Raw genomic sequence first — 6,527 nt, forward strand, 5'->3', positions numbered from 1 at the left:
GAGGGGACGAGGGTTTTAGGTTTGGTGGTTTTGGGGGCGTTACAGTGGCGGGAAAGGGAGGGGGAGGGTTCAGGTGGGTTGGGCGTGGTGGTGTGACACGGGTGGTGGTTTCGGGGAGGGTTGTGGTGAGTTCGGGGGAAGGCGGCGGTGGCGTGGGGGTGGTGTTGTGGTGGTGGCTAGGTAGTTTTAGGTTTTTATATTTTTTTTTCTTTTTTTTTATTTATTTATTTTTTTTTCTTTTTTTGGCCAATAATAACATGACACGTGGCTTATAGACCCACTTAACGGATTCCTAAACAGAATCAGTTAAGTGGTGGTAATACCAAATTTGTAGAAATTTATCTGGTGTTAAAATCCTTTTTTTTTTTATGGAGGTGTTAAAATCAATTTTTGCGTTTTTGTGAGGTGTTAAAATCTAAAATTTCCTTAATTTAATCTTACCATAAAATAACAAACAAAATATTGTTTTAGTTAAAAAAGTTAATATTTAATTAATATAGTTTTCTATGAAAATTTATAAATGTTGTGTGTGGCATAGGATTTAAGCTATTAGTTAATATCATAACATAATTCTTAATAATATAGATCAAATAACCAATTTAACATGTATTTTTGTGTATGATCCATTCTTTATTTAATCTACTCCATCTGCTTCTAAGGCCCTGTTTTTTTGAGCTAGTATGCTCTATCCTGCTATGCTTTTCCCTACTCTACATTGGAAGATTTACTTAAATCTATTATGCAATGTGTTGGAAGCTCTGACTCTGCTGAAATCTGCTTTACTTTGTCCGGAATCTCAAAAGAACAGGGCCTAAATGATTTATCCATTATTCATTATATTCCCGATTAAAGAAGTTATGTTTTGAGCACAATATTCCACCAATTCATTTTGAGTCCGGTTAAAATCATCTCACCATTTAAGTTTCAAATTATAAATTTTAATAATATGGAATTGGAGATATTGAAAACAAAGAAACTATAAATTTTGTTCAATAATCATCATCGCAATATAACACAGTCCATAAAAATTTATGAATTAGGTTGTTTGGGGGTTATTATCTCGAGTATTCTCTTAGTCTCATTTTACTTGTTTTATTAAATTGTTTTTATGAGAGGTTGTTTTTAAATGAGATGGAAGAAATATAAAAGTCTAGTGTCCCAGACTTCCAGTTAAATGTAGCTATGAGTCTATGAGCTAAGTTCTGTATCTTTACTAGTTATTTTGAGTTAAGTACAATAGTGGGGTCTAAGTTTTTAATTTTTTCACCTTTTGGGACCTATGTTTTTTTTTTTTTCACCGTTTGGGACCTCATGTGCAATTTCCGATGTACATTTAACTAGGTTGAGTTAAATAACTTAGTCCCTTAGTTAAGAACTTAGTCAATTAGAAAGTTGGTAGGAAAAAAAAACTTAGTCCCCTATAAAACTTAGACCCCTAAAAGCATTTTTTTGACTGATTTGATTGGCGGTCTTCCAAAAAGAGACACGTGTGTGCTTAAGGTATTGGAAGCGTATGCAAGAAGCTTCATTTTGGTATAAATTTAAACCAGCCTCATAATCGTATAATTAAACAGGTATAGCTGTTCATATATGCTACGACTCATAGGTGGCGTACTTTTAATTTACTAATAAGTCTAATCTTTTTGGAAAAATACAAAAAAAAAAAAAAAATCAATTCTATAAATAGATTAAGTTATACAGAAAATTTTAGTTTTTATCTTTATGTATATTGATAGAAAATAAAATTAAAAGAGAAATATATTAAATCCTAATGGAATCAAATTTATGATTATTGTGGAGTTACTTTTATTTTATTTTTATTTACAGGTGAAAAAAGATTTCATAATAAAAGATAGTCAAATAACAATTGCAAACAATTCTTAAGAAAACAAAAATTCTAACACTATAATTTAGACTTAAACAATTTTTATCCTATTATACATACAGATAAAAGTTTGTTGTAATCCACGCCTAATCCCTCCTTAGGTAGATTTATTTTCTTGTTTTAGTTTGTTGTTTTTTGTTTTTTGTTTTTTTCTTTTTCTTTGTTGCCTTGGCTTGTTCCTCCATCGAAAAAAAAACATACAGATAAAAGTACTAATATTAAAAGGATATAATTTCTTTTTGATGCAAATATTAAAAGATACAATTTTGATATAGTTAGGATAATTAATTAAACGTACACTACTACACTTTTGGTAATTAATTGTTTGTTGAAAAAAATTGGATTTGAAATAATTAATAGTTTTTTTTTTTTTTTTTTTTTTGAAGAAAAATAATTAATAGTCAAATATTGGATTTGTGTTCGTTGAAAAAAATTGTTCCTAATTGCTTTGACAGGTGTATGTTTTTTGCTTTGACAAAATTTATGAAGGGATTATGTTTTTATCAAGGGATTGTGTTTTTTAGACAATATTTAATGCTAAGGGACTAAGTTTTTACTCAGTTGAGTTAAAGGTGAGTTAAGTTACCGGATTCTTAACTCTAGGTCCCAAAAGGTGAAAAAAAAAACACTTAGGTCCCAAAAGGTGAAAAAATAAAAAACTTAGACCCCAACAATGTACTTAACTCAGTTATTTTTTTTAAATTTTGCTTTAATTTGTTTGTATTTGGGGTATCTTTATTTGACATGTTAGTGATAATTTTTGCCTCAAAAAAATGTTATTGATAATTTTTTTTTATTTTTTTTTTTATTTTTAACTTTTGAAATTATTGTTTGTACTAGTATTTGAGCTTATTGGAGAGCCATATGTGTCTATGTCACCATTTATTCCTCAATTGAGCATTTACCAAGCGTTTGTTCCGAACTTCTAATTGTTTTTTTAAATTAATTTTTAGCATTGTTTGTATTAGAGAAGTCTATGTCACCATGTGTTGCACGACTGAACATTTATCTACGTGTTTGGAAGACCGAACTTGATTTCGACGTTTCATGCTCCAATAGGTGTGTTTAGCCCTGAGCTAGCTGACATGTGGTGCATTTTGATTAGTCCAGCTAGATAGGTATTTTTACCCTAAACACAATTAGTAATCCCTACACCCGTTCTCGAAAGAAGACTATCTTTGATTCTTTGGTGATTTTACACTATTAATAAGGACAATAAATAGTGTAAACAATGACTAGATGCCACATATATAAAGTATTAAGACAATAAATTAAGCTTAAAATAGAAATATTTGTATTTAGAGTAGATTAATATTTATTTTTGGCAAAATTAGCTGCAACATCTTGAAGTATGCTTAGGTGCACTGAGCACTCGAAACTTTGATTAGTAGCCAAAACACCACCAGCTATATATGGTGTAACGGTGTGACGTGTGTCTTAAATGAAAAATTCCGACCACTTATTTCATCGAAGGAGCGAGGTGAATCTGAGCTTGCCAAGTGGATGGGAATAGTTACCATTTATTTAAACTATTCTGGAGAGTGAAGATTCACCTAATCCGATGAAATAAGTGGCCGAAATTTTTCATTTAAGGCATGTATCGCACCTTACACCATAGTTGGTGTGGTTATGACGACTATGAAAAGTTCAGAGTGCTCAGTGCACCTAAGCCATACTTCAGGGTGTTACGGTCAATTTTACTTTTATTTTTATATCTATAATTATAACTAAAATTAAAAAATTTCCCAACTATGGCATCTTCATTATCTATCTTAATTATTATTTATCTCTTCCAAATTTAAGATTGAAAAAGTAATTCTTAGTAACAAATAAATAGATTAGAAGTGTGAGCATCAATTAATCATAAATGTAGTTAATGTACTATATTATATTGAGTTTTTTCTAAATCGTGCATTGCAAGTATTTATCTAGTAGAATCAATTAAACCGTTACCATTAACTCCAAAATGACCAAACGTAACCCTATTTAAGAAATGAAGGGAGCGGATATTTAGATAAATGCTTTATTCTGATGGAAGTGTGGAACACATGGTGACATAGAAATATAGAATCAATGGATACATTCATAGTTTCATACATATAGTTCTCCAAATCTCCAATCAGTCTAAATACAAACAATTTACCAAAGAATAAATATCTAGATTATTTAATGCTATTATTATAAACAAATGGTGGATAAATGCTTGATCGAGGAACACATGGTGGGACAATGATGGTACAGTGGTGCAGTGGAAGGCTGGAAGCTGATTTTTCTTCTTCTTAATAAATATGGATAGGACCAATTTTGTGGCCTAGCTCCTCGTAGTACCAAAAAATGAAAAAAATATGATTGTACAATTTTGGGGTCCAGCCCCTCGTCAGTATCAAAAAATTTGAAAAAAACAACTGTACCAATTTTGGGGCCTAGGCGCCTAGCCCAACGAGTACCAAAAAAATAGAAAAAAAAAAATAAAATTGATTGTACCAATTTTGGGGCCTAGCCCCTCGTCAGTACTCAGTACCTTTAGAAAAAAAAAATTGTACTCTCTTCGTGTTATTTTAAACTAGATTAAACCCCGTGCAATGTACGGTTGTTAAATAATTCTAGTGACAATAAATTTTATCAAAAATAATGGATATAAATATAATTATTATAAATAGACTTAGTAGTAAAAAGTATGAAATATTGTGAAAGAAATTAATTAAACATGTAATAGTTATAATTGGCAATTTGATATTTAAGGACATTTATTTTAGATTTTATTATACAAACTAAAAGTCATAATTTAATTACAATAATTTTTTTTTAGTAAGTGGTTTTGGAGGGAAAACTTTTTATAATATTTTACCAAGTGTTCTCTAAATTTCGCCTTTAGTATAATGTAATTGATATTACAATTTAACAGACATATAATTTTAGTAAATATAATTGATCTAAATAAGATAAGAGGTATGGAGTATTTGGAGCATTACAAATTTGTAAAAAAAATATAGAAGGGTTAATAGTTTATTGAAAAATAATGAATGTGAGAGGAAATATATACTTGTAATAAATAAAAGTAGTATTGGGTTTGGGTGAGGACTGTGAAAGGAAAGAGATATGATATTTTAATGTACCTTTTTATCAAAAAAAAAAAAAAGTGTAACACTTTATTAAAACACGGCCGGATTTGGTAAGTGTAATACTTATTAAACAACGGAGGGAGTACCAATCTCGTGAGCCTTTACAAAAAAATTTGTACTACCTCTGATTTTTTTTTTTTTTTAGTTGCAACTTTGGGGTATTATTTGAGAGATATAAAATATTCCTAAGTTGCAACTAAAAAAATCGGAGGTAGTATATAACAAAAAAAAAAAAAAAAAGGTAAAAAAAAAAGGTAACAATTTAAGACACACAAGCCATTATTATTGTTTACTACTCTCTTCGTGTTTTAATAAGTATTATACTTTAATTGCACATAGTTTTGAAGCAATTTAATTGATTTCAATAAAATAAGAAGCAAATAGGGTAGTTGAAATATTAAAATATTTTAAAAGAAAAATAATGGGATTAATAGTTTATTGAAAAGTAATGAATGTGAGAATATTAAAAAAAAAAAAAAAAAGTAGTTGTGGGTTTGGGTGGCGACAATGAGAGGAGAGCAATATAATATTTAATTAAATGTAGTTTTTTTGCCAAAAAAGTGAATGTAACACATATTAAAACACGATTGGATTTGGTAAGGATAACACTTATTAAAACACAGAGGGAACGAATATCCTCTTTATTTTTTATTTTTTATTTTTTATTTTTTTGTTTTTGTTTTTGTTTTTGAAATTTATAGGTGTTTTTTCAAATGCATCACTTCTATTTTGGTAACGTTATACTATACATTATCGTTTTTCTCTCTTACTTTAAACTAGGGGTGACCATAACAAGGTACGTACCCTGTTTAAAAATATCACAAACATACAAAACTATTAAAACCAAATATGAAAAATACATGATTCAAAAACTTTAATGGTAAATCAATGGTAGACTAAGGGCCTGTTCACATTTGTTGAACTGAACTGAACTCAATTGATTGGAGCTGAACTGAACTGATTGGAGCTGAACTGAACTAAATTGAGTTGAAATGAATGTTGTATGAGAGAGAGAAATTAGCAGCTGAACTGAACTGATTGGAGCTGAACTGAATTGAACTGAAATCAAGTAAATGTAAATAGACCCTAAAAAAACTAATGGTACATGGCCATATTTTATAATTATAATCATGTAGTTATTTATATAGGTGTAAAATTTTATTATAAATTTTTTTTTTGAACACAAATTCTATTATTAATTGATATTCATATTAATTATAATATGTGGTGTACAACAATAAGTAAAATTCTATTGTCAATAAAAAAAATAATTTCTTTTTAAAAAAAATTAAAAAATTATTTTATTATTCTAGATAAATCTATAAAATATAATCTTACATGTCATCTATTCTAATCACAATAATACTTATATGTCGTTGACGTGGCTAAACATTTGGTGAAAAACCTAAAATGTCAAGCGTCGCAGTCTCCTGGCCTGGCTGTGAGATCAGCTTTATTTATTAGTGATATGATATGATATGATATGATGTGATATAATATTAGAGTTTAACCAATTAAAA

Source organism: Chenopodium album, chromosome 2, assembly GCF_948465745.1.
Source record: "Chenopodium album chromosome 2, dcCheAlbu1.1, whole genome shotgun sequence".
Classification (NCBI taxonomy): domain Eukaryota; kingdom Viridiplantae; phylum Streptophyta; class Magnoliopsida; order Caryophyllales; family Amaranthaceae; genus Chenopodium; species Chenopodium album.